At 52.8% G+C, this 19860-nt stretch overlaps 8 non-coding genes across 8 annotated transcripts; 4 read left to right on the top strand and 4 right to left on the bottom strand.

Moving 5' to 3' along the window:
* Positions 1-1383: 1383 nt before the first annotated feature.
* On the bottom strand, positions 1384-1553 carry LOC148678926 (U1 spliceosomal RNA). The gene has a single exon (XR_015940233.1). It is a non-coding gene; the product is annotated as a U1 spliceosomal RNA (small nuclear RNA).
* Positions 1554-8518: 6965 nt separating this feature from the next.
* Positions 8519-8637, top strand: LOC148678925 (5S ribosomal RNA). Its single transcript, XR_015940708.1, has one exon. It is a non-coding gene; the product is annotated as a 5S ribosomal RNA (ribosomal RNA).
* A 1392-nt stretch (positions 8638-10029) lies between these two features.
* On the bottom strand, positions 10030-10193 carry LOC148678924 (U1 spliceosomal RNA). Its single transcript, XR_015940162.1, has one exon. It is a non-coding gene; the product is annotated as a U1 spliceosomal RNA (small nuclear RNA).
* Positions 10194-12021: 1828 nt separating this feature from the next.
* On the top strand, positions 12022-12140 carry LOC148678923 (5S ribosomal RNA). The gene has a single exon (XR_015940707.1). It is a non-coding gene; the product is annotated as a 5S ribosomal RNA (ribosomal RNA).
* A 1394-nt stretch (positions 12141-13534) lies between these two features.
* On the bottom strand, positions 13535-13698 carry LOC148678922 (U1 spliceosomal RNA). Its single transcript, XR_015940198.1, has one exon. It is a non-coding gene; the product is annotated as a U1 spliceosomal RNA (small nuclear RNA).
* A 1713-nt stretch (positions 13699-15411) lies between these two features.
* LOC148678921 (5S ribosomal RNA) lies at positions 15412-15530 on the top strand. The gene has a single exon (XR_015940702.1). It is a non-coding gene; the product is annotated as a 5S ribosomal RNA (ribosomal RNA).
* A 1388-nt stretch (positions 15531-16918) lies between these two features.
* On the bottom strand, positions 16919-17082 carry LOC148678920 (U1 spliceosomal RNA). Its single transcript, XR_015940161.1, has one exon. It is a non-coding gene; the product is annotated as a U1 spliceosomal RNA (small nuclear RNA).
* Positions 17083-18915: 1833 nt separating this feature from the next.
* On the top strand, positions 18916-19034 carry LOC148678919 (5S ribosomal RNA). Its single transcript, XR_015940761.1, has one exon. It is a non-coding gene; the product is annotated as a 5S ribosomal RNA (ribosomal RNA).
* Positions 19035-19860: the final 826 nt, after the last annotated feature.

Raw genomic sequence — 19860 nt, 5'->3', positions numbered from 1 at the left:
TCTCGGCCAGCAGGGGTCGCCGTTGGTGCCGTAGGCTTTGGGAGGAAAAACCCTCGACTATGGACATTTATTTCCCGGGGTGCTCACGAAAAGACCAAACATTTCAATCTGCCCACTTTTGTTTCATCCAGCAACACTGACTGGCAAACGGTATCGCGACGGTCGTCCATTTTTAAGGCATGCCAGTTCAGAAAGAGAAGCTCCCTCACATCCCTTCAGATGCACAAGAAACATGGATCAATCTGCTCATCGCTAAAGTGGCTCTTTGAATGGCATGCGTGTGATTCATATGAAAAAAAAACGGCTGTAAAACGAATATCGAAGCTGCCTCTAAATCTGCAATTGAAGGTCAGTCAATAAACAACTCGTTTTGCGTACAAATATACATACATTCATTTATAACCGATTTCGTTCATTGAGCACGGATACAACAGAGGTACAGCCATTCACTATTTGACATTCCTGCACTGATACAGAACCCAACAATCAGAAAACTGGTGAACTGTCTTTTGCATTAGCATACAGTACCGAGGCCCCCATGACCAAATCAAGGCTAACCTCGATCAGCATCCTAAACCATGCAAACTACAGCAAAAAGACTCGCTTTGAAAAGGGAATTCATGTCCAGGAGGAGTAGTGTAATTAGCTTGAAATGCTTCCATGGACCTATAACTAAGAAAAAAAGAGAAATAGTGGCATCCACTCCTTTCGAATTGTGGTCCTGCTTCGGGGTACATTGTTCTACTCCTACTTCATGCACTTCAAGTTGACCATCACACCTTGATCTTTTGGTTGGATTAGCAATGTGTTGCATGCTGGTAAGAACTCGGTTTCAATGCTGGGGTAAAATGACTCATGAAGAGCTTTTGGTGTTGGATTTTGTTCTTAAGATATACAGTATTTATCTCTCTCTATATATATATTATATTATGAGTGCAGGACGTAAGGTAGTCAGGTTACATTGCACTACAAACTGGTACACACACACACACACGGGCAACAGACTGAACTACAAAGTCAAACTGATGGAGTGTGAGAAAAACAATAAAGGATTACTGTCCCAGGACAGAGAGCGGGAGAAAGCAAAAGTCAGCCAGACCACCAGGGTCAGACAAGCTGAAAGATCACAATTGAAGTACCTTGTGACGAGGTGAACATTTAACGTGTATAAGCACAAGATTGTTTTTTGTGGTTATACAAATAGCGTTATGGCTGTAGCGGGTTGAAAAGGAGACAACGTTATCAGGCGGTGCTCGCGAAAAAGCCCAGGGCGTTTCTGTAGTAACCCCCACCGCTGAAGCCGCTTCATCGGCACCCAGCACAGCTCCCCAGCAGACGGCAAAGCCGCCCGCACTGCCGCATCTGTTCTTGGACCAAGCACATCAGGGGAGAGCGCGAACGCAGTCCCCCACTACCAGAAATTATGCAGTCGAGATTCCCACATTTGGGGAATTCGCAGGGGTCAGCACAGCCGGAGTGCAATGGCCGAGCCTCGCCCTGGGTGAACCGATTTCGATTTTTAAGAACTTTATTTCCTTTTCACAAAAAAATACAGGAAATCACAAATCAGAAAGCTTTACATTAATATACATACTTAAAACAGTATATATGATCACATCTCATTACATTTTGACACGGTAACAGTTACATAGCAACAATTTTCTTTTTTTCTGGTGCAAATCACATTCTTTATTTAAACATGATAATGTTTTTCACAGTTTCTTGAGATACTGTCCAATGCTCTCTATTTCCCACAGATTTTCTGCTTCCTCCCTCCCTTCTCTCCACAGATCTCTGAGGTAATAGTTCTCTCGGGTGATGAACAGGGCCAGGCTACCTGCTGCCTTGACTGGGACCTCGATGCCTTTGAACAGCCCCATGTTCCTCACTCTCCACAGGGCGTCTTTCCCACTGTTCACCACGGCCCAGATCCTGTCAAACACGTCAGGGGGAAGTTTGACAGGAGAGATGCCGTATATGATGAAAGCAGCGGTCAGGGTAAATTGGGGCGAGAGAGCCTGCAACCAATCTTCAAACTGTGCCCAGAAGGCCTTAGCAAAAAAGCAGGACCACAGGAGATGGGTCACAGTCTCCTCCTCGCCGCAGCCCACCCTAACGCAGCGAGGGCTGGGGGTGAGGCCCCTACGGTACAAGAAAGTTCGTACCGGTAAGCACTGGTGGACGACACTCCAGGCTAAATCTCTGTGAATGTTGCACAGAAATTTAGAGGATGTGTGTTTCCACACCTTCCTTGTTTGGGCTGATGTTAAAATGCCCACAGGGGTCTGCCTATTGTTCTGGGGTGCTACGAAATCTTCCAGTTTTTGGACGCTGACATCTCGGAGGGGAATATGGCCAATTGGGTGAGATCTTAGAAAACTTTTAACTGTCCCATAAATTGCAGGGCATGTGTCAGAGAGTGGGACGTCCAGCTTGGGTCTGACACCCCACACTCTGAACACCTCCCTACCTACCCAGAGCCTGGAAAAATAAGTCCAGGTACGCGCTGCAGGTGCTGTTGCAAAGCCTCTCAGCACAGAGGCCAGGAAAATGCACAGCAGCTTCGTAGCAATATCTGGGACAGACTTCCCCCCTGAGGGTAGCGGCCTGTACATTATTTCCCTTCTGAGTCTTTCCTGCTTCCCACCCCATAGAAATTGAAACATCAATCTCCTCATCACCGCCGCAACACGGTGTGGGATTGGGAAGGTAGAAGCCAGAAAATTCAAGACAGGCAAGAGCTCGGCTTTGATGACCAGCACCTTCCCTGTCATGGTGAGGTCTCGGTCCTTCCATTGCATCAGTTTTTTGTTTAAGATTGGCAATTTGTTCTGCCAATTTACTGTTCCCATCTCTTCTCCAAAATACACCCCCAGGACCTTAATTCTCTTCTCTTGCAGCCTGAGATCATGTCCTTCTTTTGGCTCCCTCCAGTTCTGATAAAAAATCTCACTCTTAGATGTGTTAATTTTTGCGGAGGAAGCCAAAGAGAACCGATCACAGCACTGCAGAGCTCTGCTAATTGAGGCATTGTCAGAGAGGAGCAGGGTGACGTCATCCATGTATAGAGACGTCTTTACCTCTCCTCCCCCACTTCCAGGCACTGGTATCCCATTAATGGCCTGATCCTGGCGCAAGGCACAGGCTAAGGGCTCCATAGCCAAAACGAATAACAAGGGGGATAATGGGCAGCCCTGCCTCACCCCTGAACAGACTTCAAAGGTGCGTGATCTATTGCCATTAACCATGACTCTGCTGTTGCTACCTGTGTACAGCAGGTTAATCCACTTTCTCATGATGGGGCCAAACTTCATGTGCTCAAGTACCGATGTTAAGTACTGCCGGTTTAGGCGGTCAAAGGCCTTTTCTAGGTCTACACCTAAAATGCACAGAGGGAGGGAGCGATCCTCAGAGTACAGACAGACATCCCTCAACAAGGCCAGGTTGTCGCTCATCAGGCGTCCTGCTATCCCACAAGTCTGTTCTTTCCCTACCAGTGAGGCCACTACATTTTGTAGGCGCAGGAAAAGGGCTTTGGACAGGATCTTAGTGTCCACGCCTAACAGGCTGAGGGGTCTCCAGTTCTTTATGTCATTTTTTGCTCCTTTCTTAAACAAGAGAGAGATAGTGCCTTCTCTTAAGGAGTCAGGCAGCAATTCTGTCTTGTAGCTTTCCTCGAATAGGAGCAGTAGCGGATCCTGAAGCAGATCCCAAAAGGTGCAATAAAATTCTTTAGGGAGCCCGTCAGCACCCGGAGTTTTCCCCTTCTGTAAGCTCTCCATAGCCTGTCTCAGCTCTTCTACTGTCAAATCCCTCTCAAGTACTTCCCTATCTTCTTCACTCAAAATGTTTTCTAGCTTTGAGGTAAAAAAATGAATATCTTCATCCTTTACCTCTGTAGAGCTGTACAGTCTTGAGTAGAAGGCCTCGGTGCAGGAGAGGATAGCACTCGGCTCTGTTCTCTCTCGTCCCTCCTCATCAACTACACTTTCCATGACAGTCTTGGAGCCTACCACTTTCCTGAAAAAGAAGCGAGTACACTTCTCATTTTCTTCCAAGAACTGCACTCTGCTTCTTAACAGCACTCCTCGACTACTTTCTTCGGCTATGCTCCGGATGTCCTTTTTTAAAAGGGTGATATCCTCGAGCACATCGAAGCCACTGTGCAGCATCGTGTAGAGACGCTGCAGCTGCCTCTGTTTCCTGGCTAGCACTCCTCTCCGTCTGGCAGCAGCCTTCCTTCCCTCAGCCATGAAAAAGGCCTTTGTCCTCACCTTCACCTCCTCCCACCACTCTCCTACTGACCCGTACAGACACTGCAAGGACAGCCACTGTGATAGTTTCTCCTTGTAGCGGGATACTACCCCCTCGTTCTCTAGCAGCTTTGTGTTGAGTTTCCAGAGGCCTGGGCCAAAGACAGTCCCGCCCTGGAGTTCCACTCTACACCCTAAAGCCTGATGATCTGAGAAGAAGACAGGCTGAAGAGTGACCCCAACAACTTTCACTCTCTCTGAGACAAAGCAATAGTCAATTCTGGAGCTGCTATTCCTCCCTGACCATGTATATCCTGCTGTTGTGGGATATATACATCTATATGTGTCTGAGAGTTTAAAGTCTTGAACTAAGTTTTGCAGGGCCAGTGAGCTGGAATCCAATTTTATCGGCGAGCTAGACTGCCTGTCTGTGTGCTCTAAGATACAATTAAAATCCCCTCCCACTATCACGTCTGTGCTGCATAACAATAGGGGGGAGAGTGCCTTGAGTAGCTCCACCCTTCCTCCTACGTCAGTAGGGCAATACACATTGATTAGCCGCAGGTTAACGGTCCCCCATTCCACATCCACACACAGCAACCTGCCATCTATGACCCTCTGAATACTTTTCAATTTGAATGCCCATCCTTTGAAAAGAATGGCCACGCCAGAGGCTCTGTTGTTATTGTCCCCTGACCAAACAGAAGGCCCTTTATCCCACCTATCTTCAAAACTTTTATACCTCTCTTGATAGGCTAAAGCACACTCCTGCAACATCAACACATCTCCCTCTCTCTGCTGGAGGTAATCAAAGACAGACTGGCATTTAACTCTGTCATTGATACCTCTTGTGTTAAGAGAAATTATGTTAAGAGCCATATTACATAAGAAAGTGGAACCAGTCTTTACAAAACACATTTCTCTTCGGTCTCACCTGTTACCTTTTTCTTTTTCTTCTTACCAATTTCCTGCCAGCCATCCTCTGAATGAGCCTTCATCAGGGTGGCAGCAGTAAAAGCGTTCACAGAGTCCATTTCAAGGAAGGGGGTAGAGGGAGGGGTGGAGAGGTTCCAGCTGTCCCCATCGCCATGCTCTCCTTCCTCCTCGCTCGGGGAGAAAACAGAGTCATTTTTTCTTTTCCTCAAGTCCAGCTCCTGGGAGCACTGAGGGGAAAGGGGTGCAGCCGATGCACCAGTCTCCTCTTCCCCCTCACCCACCAGCTGCTGCAGATCCTCCGTGATGGACTGGATGGAGGAGAGGAGGGCATCTGTAGCACTTGCAGAGTCTGAGAAAAGCAGCTCCGCTGAATCCTGGGTATCCTCGCTGGACCCGCTCCACCGGGGGGCCCCACACTGGCCCTCGTTCTGAGGAGCAGGAGTGGGGGAGGGGTCCTCGCTGTTCTCGGGGGTTTTCAAACCCTCGTGCTTGTCTGGTGCAGTCTGCGGTTGTGGGGGCGTAGTGGATTTCTCTTCCACCAGCCCCGGAGCCACAGCAGGACTGATCCTGGCTGGAGGCTGAGAGTCTTTGTCCAACAAGGGTTCTTTGTTTGACTTGTTGTTTGCTTTGGATTTTCGGGCCGGTTTGGCTGAAACAAGCACTGCCTCATCCTTTCTCATTTTGAGTTTATTGGCGTAGGCGTGAGGGCAGTTCTTAAAAACGTGTCCTTCCGAGCCACATAAATTGCACTTTGGCAGCATTGAACAGTCAGAGGCTAAATGTCCCTGTTTGCCACAGGTCTTGCAGCATTTCACAGTGCAGGACGATGCCAGGTGTCCCACAGCACCACAGCGCCGACACACCTTTGGTTGTCCCACATAAAACACATAGCCATTGCAGGCGCCCAGCCGGATTGTAGAGGGCAGGTGCCTTAAGCCTCCATTTACGCTGTCCGGTAGCAAGCGAACCTCGAATTTCCTTGCTCCTGTTTTTATACCATCAACATCTCTAACCTCAGTTCCATGGTGGACGGTGCAGTACTGGTTAAGCCAGGTGTGAATGTCCTCCGTCTTTGCCAGTTCCGAGAACATAACAACATGCACCGTTTTCCTCTCTCTCTGTGTCAGAGGCTGCAAGTTGATCTTCTCAAGTGCAGGAACTTTGCCTCTTTTTGCCTCAAACACATCCACGCATTGTTCAAACAGAGGATAGGTAGCAAATACAACCTCAAATGCTTTCTGACCTGGGAGAGCGAAGATGAAATCCAAGTGCCGAGGTTCAAAGCCAAGTTCCTTCTGTAACACTTTTCTGCTGAACTGCATACGATCCATGAAGAGGTCATCCAAGAGCTCAAAACGTACAGCATTCTTACGGGATCCAAAGGTTGCCATTTCAAAAACCGCAAATCGAACACTGCTTCCAACAAAAGAAAAACAATCCAACTACTCCACCTACAGGCTGATCAAGGTATCTCCCCTGCCAGGTAAGTATGAGTTGTACAGGCCCCTGCAAGCGGGCCGCACTCACAGCACAGTACTCGCAGCCTAGGCCAGCTCCTCGCCCCGCACGCCACCGCCTCCTGCTGGGCCCACTCTTTCGCACACTCACACGCCACACTAACACTCAAAAGCGAGGGCAAAGCGAGAAAACGAGCGCGTCGTTTCCTACACATCTGCAGTCGCCATTTCGCATCCGCAGCATGTCCCGGGATGCAATTCGGCCTCATTTACATATCACCAGGCCGGCAGATCGCCACGCAAGCTCGCGACGTGCGCCTGCCACACACCGAACAAACCTTTTCAGCAATTTCCAAAAAAAACGAGCCTGCTCGCCTCCGTCTCTTACCTGCTCTCCAGAGCCTGCTGCCTTCTGTGCTTTTCTCTCGGCACCGCTGCAGCGCACACAACTCCTGCAGCGGGAGGGGGGGAGAAAGTTCCCGCGCTCCGCCGCAGGGAAGGCTCGCTCCGAGCGCACACGTCCTTTCGATGCCAGTCCAACAAGTGCTCCGCGTTAGCAGCGTCGGGGCTCCGGCGTGTCGCACCTCACCTCACCTCACCTCACCTCACCTCACCTCGCACTGCCCCCTCCTTGAATGTCTGGCGCTGGGCATGCCCCGCTCTCCTCCGCCTTATCTTATCGCGTGTGAGCACCGACAATGGCCACAATGCCGGGGAATGGCACCTGTAAAGTGTTAATTGGGGCACAGGAACAGCCCGTCTCGTCTCGGGGGGGCCGGCTTCAGAGACAATACAGCAAACACAGCGGGGCGGGGGAAGAAGACGACACCACACATGCGGGTACAATCAGCTCCGGCGGGAACGAGTCATTTGTCGGTCTTTTCAAGAGCCGAGAGCCGAGCAATCCTTCACTTGTATCGTTTCTCCCCGGTGACTAGGTCTCGCCCTGCGACTCTCGACTGGGCTCACCCCCGGCAGCCCAGCAGGTGTGAGCCTGGCCGGCACCCGGACGGGAGCTTCCCCCCCGGGAAAGCTCAGGCTGCTGCTGCTCCTGCAAGAGGTGTGACTGGGACCAGTAGGGAGCGCTCACCCTGCGGGCTGTGTGGCCCTCTTATGCCCCAGCCTCCTGATGGCGACACTCTGCTGCACAAACAGGCGCCGTCCTTCGGGGGGAGGCGTCAAACCGAGGTGTCCTGACCCTCCTTGGCCGTTCCAAATCCCAGGGCGTCTCTCTCGAGAAGGAGTCACGGCGGTGTGTCACCCATCAGTCGGGGTCTCCTCCTGATCCCCGTCTCACCTGTAACGATCAATGACGAGGCCCCCCTGTCCCGCGAAATTGTACTCGTCTCCTGGCCGCTGGCTGGGGCCGTGAGATTTAGTACTCGCGCAAGAGACCGGGGGCAGAGCGCGAACGCGGTCCCCCGCCCCCCCACAAAGTGCGCGCTCCGGGTTCCCTCGCGGGGCCCTGCAACACAGCGGAAGGGCAGCGAGAAGGAGCCTCTTGCTCTGACGCCGCAAGGCCACAAGAGGGCGGAGGCGCCGAGCGCTTTATGTGCTGAAATAAACACGCGACAGCCCCGAAATGTTTGCAGTGTGCTGTGCACTGGAGGTTTTTGTCTGGTGAAGACTTGCCTGGTGCTCCTCCGTGCAGTTTATTTGTCCTGCTCCAGTGCGGGGCAAGAGCAGGGCCAGGCAACTGAAGGGAGCACGGGAGCACGGGAGCACAGTCGCCAACATCCAGGCACGCAATGCGATTTGGAAAGCAGCTCCTTTCCAAAGAGTTGCACACGAACGATCCTTGAGTCCCGCTCGGGGGGCCCGGAGCCCCCGCCACACACAGCTTCAAGTAGCGAGTCAGGCGCCGTTGCTTTCGCTTACGGCCACACCACCCTGAACACGCCCGATCTCGTCTGATCTCGGAAGCTAAGCAGGGTCGGGCCTGGTTAGTACTTGGATGGGAGACCGCCTGGGAATACCAGGTGCTGTAAGCTTTTGCTCTCTCGGCCAGCAGGGGTCGCCGTTGGTGCCGTAGGCTTTGGGAGGAAAAACCCTCGACTATGGACATTTATTTCCCGGGGTGCTCACGAAAAGACCAAACATTTCAATCTGCCCACTTTTGTTTCATCCAGCAACACTGACTGGCAAACGGTATCGCGACGGTCGTCCATTTTTAAGGCATGCCAGTTCAGAAAGAGAAGCTCCCTCACATCCCTTCAGATGCACAAGAAACATGGATCAATCAGCTCATCGCTAAAGTGGCTCTTTGAATGGCATGCGTGTGATTCATATGAAAAAAAAACGGCTGTAAAACGAATATCGAAGCTGCCTCTAAATCTGCAATTGAAGGTCAGTCAATAAACAACTCGTTTTGCGTACAAATATACATACATTCATTTATAACCGATTTCGTTCATTGAGCACGGATACAACAGAGGTACAGCCATTCACTATTTGACATTCCTGCACTGATACAGAACCCAACAATCAGAAAACTGGTGAACTGTCTTTAGCATTAGCATACAGTACCGAGGCCCCCATGACCAAATCAAGGCTAACCTCGATCAGCATCCTAAACCATGCAAACTACAGCAAAAAGACTCGCTTTGAAAAGGGAATTCATGTCCAGGAGGAGTAGTGTAATTAGCTTGAAATGCTTCCATGGACCTATAACTAAGAAAAAAAGAGAAATAGTGGCATCCACTCCTTTCGAATTGTGGTCCTGCTTCGGGGTACATTGTTCTACTCCTACTTCATGCACTTCAAGTTGACCATCACACCTTGATCTTTTGGTTGGATTAGCAATGTGTTGCATGCTGGTAAGAACTCGGTTTCAATGCTGGGGTAAAATGACTCATGAAGAGCTTTTGGTGTTGGATTTTGTTCTTAAGATATACAGTATTTATCTCTCTCTATATATATATTATATTATGAGTGCAGGACGTAAGGTAGTCAGGTTACATTGCACTACAAACTGGTACACACACACACACACACGGGCAACAGACTGAACTACAAAGTCAAACTGATGGAGTGTGAGAAAAACAATAAAGGATTACTGTCCCAGGACAGAGAGCGGGAGAAAGCAAAAGTCAGCCAGACCACCAGGGTCAGACAAGCTGAAAGATCACAATTGAAGTACCTTGTCACGAGGTGAACATTTAACGTGTATAAGCACAAGATTGTTTTTTGTGGTTATACAAATAGCGTTATGGCTGTAGCGGGTTGAAAAGGAGACAACGTTATCAGGCGGTGCTCGCGAAAAAGCCCAGGGCGTTTCTGTAGTAACCCCCACCGCTGAAGCCGCTTCATCGGCACCCAGCACAGCTCCCCAGCAGACGGCAAAGCCGCCCGCACTGCCGCATCTGTTCTTGGACCAAGCACATCAGGGGAGAGCGCGAACGCAGTCCCCCACTACCAGAAATTATGCAGTCGAGATTCCCACATTTGGGGAATTCGCAGGGGTCAGCACAGCCGGAGTGCAATGGCCGAGCCTCGCCCTGGGTGAACCTCCTTCTTGATCAAGGTATCTCCCCTGCCAGGTAAGTATGAGTTGTACAGGCCCCTGCAAGCGGGCCGCACTCACAGCACAGTACTCGCAGCCTAGGCCAGCTCCTCGCCCCGCACGCCACCGCCTCCTGCTGGGCCCACTCTTTCGCACACTCACACGCCACACTAACACTCAAAAGCGAGGGCAAAGCGAGAAAACGAGCGCGTCGTTTCCTACACATCTGCAGTCGCCATTTCGCATCCGCAGCATGTCCCGGGATGCAATTCGGCCTCATTTACATATCACCAGGCCGGCAGATCGCCACGCAAGCTCGCGACGTGCGCCTGCCACACACCGAACAAACCTTTTCAGCAATTTCCAAAAAAAACGAGCCTGCTCGCCTCCGTCTCTTACCTGCTCTCCAGAGCCTGCTGCCTTCTGTGCTTTTCTCTCGGCACCGCTGCAGCGCACACAACTCCTGCAGCGGGAGGGGGGGAGAAAGTTCCCGCGCTCCGCCGCAGGGAAGGCTCGCTCCGAGCGCACACGTCCTTTCGATGCCAGTCCAACAAGTGCTCCGCGTTAGCAGCGTCGGGGCTCCGGCGTGTCGCACCTCACCTCACCTCACCTCACCTCGCACTGCCCCCTCCTTGAATGTCTGGCGCTGGGCATGCCCCGCTCTCCTCCGCCTTATCTTATCGCGTGTGAGCACCGACAATGGCCACAATGCCGGGGAATGGCACCTGTAAAGTGTTAATTGGGGCACAGGAACAGCCCGTCTCGCCTCGGGGGGGCCGGCTTCAGAGACAATACAGCAAACACAGCGGGGCGGGGGAAGAAGACGACACCACACATGCGGGTACAATCAGCTCCGGCGGGAACGAGTCATTTGTCGGTCTTTTCAAGAGCCGAGAGCCGAGCAATCCTTCACTTGTATCGTTTCTCCCCGGTGACTAGGTCTCGCCCTGCGACTCTCGACTGGGCTCACCCCCGGCAGCCCAGCAGGTGTGAGCCTGGCCGGCACCCGGACGGGAGCTTCCCCCCCGGGAAAGCTCAGGCTGCTGCTGCTCCTGCAAGAGGTGTGACTGGGACCAGTAGGGAGCGCTCACCCTGCGGGCTGTGTGGCCCTCTTATGCCCCAGCCTCCTGATGGCGACACTCTGCTGCACAAACAGGCGCCGTCCTTCGGGGGGAGGCGTCAAACCGAGGTGTCCTGACCCTCCTTGGCCGTTCCAAATCCCAGGGCGTCTCTCTCGAGAAGGAGTCACGGCGGTGTGTCACCCATCAGTCGGGGTCTCCTCCTAATCCCCGTCTCACCTGTAACGATCAATGACGAGGCCCCCCTGTCCCGCGAAATTGTACTCGTCTCCTGGCCGCTGGCTGGGGCCGTGAGATTTAGTACTCGCGCAAGAGACCGGGGGCAGAGCGCGAACGCGGTCCCCCGCCCCCCCACAAAGTGCGCGCTCCGGGTTCCCTCGCGGGGCCCTGCAACACAGCGGAAGGGCAGCGAGAAGGAGCCTCTTGCTCTGACGCCGCAAGGCCACAAGAGGGCGGAGGCGCCGAGCGCTTTATGTGCTGAAATAAACACGCGACAGCCCCGAAATGTTTGCAGTGTGCTGTGCACTGGAGGTTTTTGTCTGGTGAAGACTTGCCTGGTGCTCCTCCGTGCAGTTTATTTGTCCTGCTCCAGTGCGGGGCAAGAGCAGGGCCAGGCAACTGAAGGGAGCACGGGAGCACGGGAGCACAGTCGCCAACATCCAGGCACGCAATGCGATTTGGAAAGCAGCTCCTTTCCAAAGAGTTGCACACGAACGATCCTTGAGTCCCGCTCGGGGGGCCCGGAGCCCCCGCCACACACAGCTTCAAGTAGCGAGTCAGGCGCCGTTGCTTTCGCTTACGGCCACACCACCCTGAACACGCCCGATCTCGTCTGATCTCGGAAGCTAAGCAGGGTCGGGCCTGGTTAGTACTTGGATGGGAGACCGCCTGGGAATACCAGGTGCTGTAAGCTTTTGCTCTCTCGGCCAGCAGGGGTCGCCGTTGGTGCCGTAGGCTTTGGGAGGAAAAACCCTCGACTATGGACATTTATTTCCCGGGGTGCTCACGAAAAGACCAAACATTTCAATCTGCCCACTTTTGTTTCATCCAGCAACACTGACTGGCAAACGGTATCGCGACGGTCGTCCATTTTTAAGGCATGCCAGTTCAGAAAGAGAAGCTCCCTCACATCCCTTCAGATGCACAAGAAACATGGATCAATCTGCTCATCGCTAAAGTGGCTCTTTGAATGGCATGCGTGTGATTCATATGAAAAAAAAACGGCTGTAAAACGAATATCGAAGCTGCCTCTAAATCTGCAATTGAAGGTCAGTCAATAAACAACTCGTTTTGCGTACAAATATACATACATTCATTTATAACCGATTTCGTTCATTGAGCACGGATACAACAGAGGTACAGCCATTCACTATTTGACATTCCTGCACTGATACAGAACCCAACAATCAGAAAACTGGTGAACTGTCTTTAGCATTAGCATACAGTACCGAGGCCCCCATGACCAAATCAAGGCTAACCTCGATCAGCATCCTAAACCATGCAAACTACAGCAAAAAGACTCGCTTTGAAAAGGGAATTCATGTCCAGGAGGAGTAGTGTAATTAGCTTGAAATGCTTCCATGGACCTATAACTAAGAAAAAAAGAGAAATAGTGGCATCCACTCCTTTCGAATTGTGGTCCTGCTTCGGGGTACATTGTTCTACTCCTACTTCATGCACTTCAAGTTGACCATCACACCTTGATCTTTTGGTTGGATTAGCAATGTGTTGCATGCTGGTAAGAACTCGGTTTCAATGCTGGGGTAAAATGACTCATGAAGAGCTTTTGGTGTTGGATTTTGTTCTTAAGATATACAGTATTTATCTCTCTCTATATATATATTATATTATGAGTGCAGGACGTAAGGTAGTCAGGTTACATTGCACTACAAACTGGTACACACACACACACACACACGGGCAACAGACTGAACTACAAAGTCAAACTGATGGAGTGTGAGAAAAACAATAAAGGATTACTGTCCCAGGACAGAGAGCGGGAGAAAGCAAAAGTCAGCCAGACCACCAGGGTCAGACAAGCTGAAAGATCACAATTGAAGTACCTTGTGACGAGGTGAACATTTAACGTGTATAAGCACAAGATTGTTTTTTGTGGTTATACAAATAGCGTTATGGCTGTAGCGGGTTGAAAAGGAGACAACGTTATCAGGCGGTGCTCGCGAAAAAGCCCAGGGCGTTTCTGTAGTAACCCCCACCGCTGAAGCCGCTTCATCGGCACCCAGCACAGCTCCCCAGCAGACGGCAAAGCCGCCCGCACTGCCGCATCTGTTCTTGGACCAAGCACATCAGGGGAGAGCGCGAACGCAGTCCCCCACGACCAGAAATTATGCAGTCGAGATTCCCACATTTGGGGAATTCGCAGGGGTCAGCACAGCCGGAGTGCAATGGCCGAGCCTCGCCCTGGGTGAACCTCCTTCTTGATCAAGGTATCTCCCCTGCCAGGTAAGTATGAGTTGTACAGGCCCCTGCAAGCGGGCCGCACTCACAGCACAGTACTCGCAGCCTAGGCCAGCTCCTCGCCCCGCACGCCACCGCCTCCTGCTGGGCCCACTCTTTCGCACACTCACACGCCACACTAACACTCAAAAGCGAGGGCAAAGCGAGAAAACGAGCGCGTCGTTTCCTACACATCTGCAGTCGCCATTTCGCATCCGCAGCATGTCCCGGGATGCAATTCGGCCTCATTTACATATCACCAGGCCGGCAGATCGCCACGCAAGCTCGCGACGTGCGCCTGCCACACACCGAACAAACCTTTTCAGCAATTTCCAAAAAAAACGAGCCTGCTCGCCTCCGTCTCTTACCTGCTCTCCAGAGCCTGCTGCCTTCTGTGCTTTTCTCTCGGCACCGCTGCAGCGCACACAACTCCTGCAGCGGGAGGGGGGGAGAAAGTTCCCGCGCTCCGCCGCAGGGAAGGCTCGCTCCGAGCGCACACGTCCTTTCGATGCCAGTCCAACAAGTGCTCCGCGTTAGCAGCGTCGGGGCTCCGGCGTGTCGCACCTCACCTCACCTCACCTCACCTCACCTCGCACTGCCCCCTCCTTGAATGTCTGGCGCTGGGCATGCCCCGCTCTCCTCCGCCTTATCTTATCGCGTGTGAGCACCGACAATGGCCACAATGCCGGGGAATGGCACCTGTAAAGTGTTAATTGGGGCACAGGAACAGCCCGTCTCGCCTCGGGGGGGCCGGCTTCAGAGACAATACAGCAAACACAGCGGGGCGGGGGAAGAAGACGACACCACACATGCGGGTACAATCAGCTCCGGCGGGAACGAGTCATTTGTCGGTCTTTTCAAGAGCCGAGAGCCGAGCAATCCTTCACTTGTATCGTTTCTCCCCGGTGACTAGGTCTCGCCCTGCGACTCTCGACTGGGCTCACCCCCGGCAGCCCAGCAGGTGTGAGCCTGGCCGGCACCCGGACGGGAGCTTCCCCCCCGGGAAAGCTCAGGCTGCTGCTGCTCCTGCAAGAGGTGTGACTGGGACCAGTAGGGAGCGCTCACCCTGCGGGCTGTGTGGCCCTCTTATGCCCCAGCCTCCTGATGGCGACACTCTGCTGCACAAACAGGCGCCGTCCTTCGGGGGGAGGCGTCAAACCGAGGTGTCCTGACCCTCCTTGGCCGTTCCAAATCCCAGGGCGTCTCTCTCGAGAAGGAGTCACGGCGGTGTGTCACCCATCAGTCGGGGTCTCCTCCTGATCCCCGTCTCACCTGTAACGATCAATGACGAGTGCGCGCTCCGGGTTCCCTCGCGGGGCCCTGCAACACAGCGGAAGGGCAGCGAGAAGGAGCCTCTTGCTCTGACGCCGCAAGGCCACAAGAGGGCGGAGGCGCCGAGCGCTTTATGTGCTGAAATAAACACGCGACAGCCCCGAAATGTTTGCAGTGTGCTGTGCACTGGAGGTTTTTGTCTGGTGAAGACTTGCCTGGTGCTCCTCCGTGCAGTTTATTTGTCCTGCTCCAGTGCGGGGCAAGAGCAGGGCCAGGCAACTGAAGGGAGCACGGGAGCACGGGAGCACAGTCGCCAACATCCAGGCACGCAATGCGATTTGGAAAGCAGCTCCTTTCCAAAGAGTTGCACACGAACGATCCTTGAGTCCCGCTCGGGGGGCCCGGAGCCCCCGCCACACACAGCTTCAAGTAGCGAGTCAGGCGCCGTTGCTTTCGCTTACGGCCACACCACCCTGAACACGCCCGATCTCGTCTGATCTCGGAAGCTAAGCAGGGTCGGGCCTGGTTAGTACTTGGATGGGAGACCGCCTGGGAATACCAGGTGCTGTAAGCTTTTGCTCTCTCGGCCAGCAGGGGTCGCCGTTGGTGCCGTAGGCTTTGGGAGGAAAAACCCTCGACTATGGACATTTATTTCCCGGGGTGCTCACGAAAAGACCAAACATTTCAATCTGCCCACTTTTGTTTCATCCAGCAACACTGACTGGCAAACGGTATCGCGACGGTCGTCCATTTTTAAGGCATGCCAGTTCAGAAAGAGAAGCTCCCTCACATCCCTTCAGATGCACAAGAAACATGGATCAATCTGCTCATCGCTAAAGTGGCTCTTTGAATGGCATGCGTGTGATTCATATGAAAAAAAAACGGCTGTAAAACGAATATCGAAGCTGCCTCTAAATCTGCAATTGAAGGTCAGTCAATAAACAACTCGTTTTGCGTACAAATATACATACATTCATTTATAACCGATTTCGTTCATTGAGCACGGATACAACAGAGGTACAGCCATTCACTATTTGACATTCCTGCACTGATACAGAACCCAACAATCAGAAAACTGGTGAACTGTCTTTAGCATTAGCATACAGTACCGAGGCCCCCATGACCAAATCAAGGCTAACCTCGATCAGCATCCTAAACCATGCAAACTACAGCAAAAAGACTCGCTTTGAAAAGGGAATTCATGTCCAGGAGGAGTAGTGTAATTAGCTTGAAATGCTTCCATGGACCTATAACTAAGAAAAAAAGAGAAATAGTGGCATCCACTCCTTTCGAATTGTGGTCCTGCTTCGGGGTACATTGTTCTACTCCTACTTCATGCACTTCAAGTTGACCATCACACCTTGATCTTTTGGTTGGATTAGCAATGTGTTGCATGCTGGTAAGAACTCGGTTTCAATGCTGGGGTAAAATGACTCATGAAGAGCTTTTGGTGTTGGATTTTGTTCTTAAGATATACAGTATTTATCTCTCTCTATATATATATTATATTATGAGTGCAGGACGTAAGGTAGTCAGGTTACATTGCACTACAAACTGGTACACACACACACACGGGCAACAGACTGAACTACAAAGTCAAACTGATGGAGTGTGAGAAAAACAATAAAGGATTACTGTCCCAGGACAGAGAGCGGGAGAAAGCAAAAGTCAGCCAGACCACCAGGGTCAGACAAGCTGAAAGATCACAATTGAAGTACCTTGTCACGAGGTGAACATTTAACGTGTATAAGCACAAGATTGTTTTTTGTGGTTATACAAATAGCGTTATGGCTGTAGCGGGTTGAAAAGGAGACAACGTTATCAGGCGGTGCTCGCGAAAAAGCCCAGGGCGTTTCTGTAGTAACCCCCACCGCTGAAGCCGCTTCATCGGCACCCAGCACAGCTCCCCAGCAGACGGCAAAGCCGCCCGCACTGCCGCATCTGTTCTTGGACCAAGCACATCAGGGGAGAGCGCGAACGCAGTCCCCCACTACCAGAAATTATGCAGTCGAGATTCCCACATTTGGGGAATTCGCAGGGGTCAGCACAGCCGGAGTGCAATGGCCGAGCCTCGCCCTGGGTGAACCTCCTTCTTGATCAAGGTATCTCCCCTGCCAGGTAAGTATGAGTTGTACAGGCCCCTGCAAGCGGGCCGCACTCACAGCACAGTACTCGCAGCCTAGGCCAGCTCCTCGCCCCGCACGCCACCGCCTCCTGCTGGGCCCACTCTTTCGCACACTCACACGCCACACTAACACTCAAAAGCGAGGGCAAAGCGAGAAAACGAGCGCGTCGTTTCCTACACATCTGCAGTCGCCATTTCGCATCCGCAGCATGTCCCGGGATGCAATTCGGCCTCATTTACATATCACCAGGCCGGCAGATCGCCACGCAAGCTCGCGACGTGCGCCTGCCACACACCGAACAAACCTTTTCAGCAATTTCCAAAAAAAACGAGCCTGCTCGCCTCCGTCTCTTACCTGCTCTCCAGAGCCTGCTGCCTTCTGTGCTTTTCTCTCGGCACCGCTGCAGCGCACACAACTCCTGCAGCGGGAGGGGGGGAGAAAGTTCCCGCGCTCCGCCGCAGGGAAGGCTCGCTCCGAGCGCACACGTCCTTTCGATGCCAGTCCAACAAGTGCTCCGCGTTAGCAGCGTCGGGGCTCCGGCGTGTCGCACCTCACCTCACCTCACCTCACCTCACCTCGCACTGCCCCCTCCTTGAATGTCTGGCGCTGGGCATGCCCCGCTCTCCTCCGCCTTATCTTATCGCGTGTGAGCACCGACAATGGCCACAATGCCGGGGAATGGCACCTGTAAAGTGTTAATTGGGGCACAGGAACAGCCCGTCTCGCCTCGGGGGGGCCGGCTTCAGAGACAATACAGCAAACACAGCGGGGCGGGGGAAGAAGACGACACCACACATGCGGGTACAATCAGCTCCGGCGGGAACGAGTCATTTGTCGGTCTTTTCAAGAGCCGAGAGCCGAGCAATCCTTCACTTGTATCGTTTCTCCCCGGTGACTAGGTCTCGCCCTGCGACTCTCGACTGGGCTCACCCCCGGCAGCCCAGCAGGTGTGAGCCTGGCCGGCACCCGGACGGGAGCTTCCCCCCCGGGAAAGCTCAGGCTGCTGCTGCTCCTGCAAGAGGTGTGACTGGGACCAGTAGGGAGCGCTCACCCTGCGGGCTGTGTGGCCCTCTTATGCCCCAGCCTCCTGATGGCGACACTCTGCTGCACAAACAGGCGCCGTCCTTCGGGGGGAGGCGTCAAACCGAGGTGTCCTGACCCTCCTTGGCCGTTCCAAATCCCAGGGCGTCTCTCTCGAGAAGGAGTCACGGCGGTGTGTCACCCATCAGTCGGGGTCTCCTCCTGATCCCCGTCTCACCTGTAACGATCAATGACGAGGCCCCCCTGTCCCGCGAAATTGTACTCGTCTCCTGGCCGCTGGCTGGGGCCGTGAGATTTAGTACTCGCGCAAGAGACCGGGGGCAGAGCGCGAACGCGGTCCCCCGCCCCCCCACAAAGTGCGCGCTCCGGGTTCCCTCGCGGGGCCCTGCAACACAGCGGAAGGGCAGCGAGAAGGAGCCTCTTGCTCTGACGCCGCAAGGCCACAAGAGGGCGGAGGCGCCGAGCGCTTTATGTGCTGAAATAAACACGCGACAGCCCCGAAATGTTTGCAGTGTGCTGTGCACTGGAGGTTTTTGTCTGGTGAAGACTTGCCTGGTGCTCCTCCGTGCAGTTTATTTGTCCTGCTCCAGTGCGGGGCAAGAGCAGGGCCAGGCAACTGAAGGGAGCACGGGAGCACGGGAGCACAGTCGCCAACATCCAGGCACGCAATGCGATTTGGAAAGCAGCTCCTTTCCAAAGAGTTGCACACGAACGATCCTTGAGTCCCGCTCGGGGGGCCCGGAGCCCCCGCCACACACAGCTTCAAGTAGCGAGTCAGGCGCCGTTGCTTTCGCTTACGGCCACACCACCCTGAACACGCCCGATCTCGTCTGATCTCGGAAGCTAAGCAGGGTCGGGCCTGGTTAGTACTTGGATGGGAGACTGCCTGGGAATACCAGGTGCTGTAAGCTTTTGCTCTCTCGGCCAGCAGGGGTCGCCGTTGGTGCCGTAGGCTTTGGGAGGAAAAACCCTCGACTATGGACATTTATTTCCCGGGGTGCTCACGAAAAGACCAAACATTTCAATCTGCCCACTTTTGTTTCATCCAGCAACACTGACTGGCAAACGGTATCGCGACGGTCGTCCATTTTTAAGGCATGCCAGTTCAGAAAGAGAAGCTCCCTCACATCCCTTCAGATGCACAAGAAACATGGATCAATCTGCTCATCGCTAAAGTGGCTCTTTGAATGGCATGCGTGTGATTCATATGAAAAAAAAACGGCTGTAAAACGAATATCGAAGCTGCCTCTAAATCTGCAATTGAAGGTCAGTCAATAAACAACTCGTTTTGCGTACAAATATACATACATTCATTTATAACCGATTTCGTTCATTGAGCACGGATACAACAGAGGTACAGCCATTCACTATTTGACATTCCTGCACTGATACAGAACCCAACAATCAGAAAACTGGTGAACTGTCTTTAGCATTAGCATACAGTACCGAGGCCCCCATGACCAAATCAAGGCTAACCTCGATCAGCATCCTAAACCATGCAAACTACAGCAAAAAGACTCGCTTTGAAAAGGGAATTCATGTCCAGGAGGAGTAGTGTAATTAGCTTGAAATGCTTCCATGGACCTATAACTAAGAAAAAAAGAGAAATAGTGGCATCCACTCCTTTCGAATTGTGGTCCTGCTTCGGGGTACATTGTTCTACTCCTACTTCATGCACTTCAAGTTGACCATCACACCTTGATCTTTTGGTTGGATTAGCAATGTGTTGCATGCTGG

The sequence above is a fragment of the Lepisosteus platostomus genome, chromosome 1, assembly GCF_059453375.1.
Source record: "Lepisosteus platostomus isolate fLepPlt1 chromosome 1, fLepPlt1.hap1, whole genome shotgun sequence".
In the NCBI taxonomy this organism is placed as follows: domain Eukaryota; kingdom Metazoa; phylum Chordata; class Actinopteri; order Semionotiformes; family Lepisosteidae; genus Lepisosteus; species Lepisosteus platostomus.
Note: the sequence above shows the minus strand (reverse complement) of the source record. Positions and strands in the feature narration are given on the sequence as shown.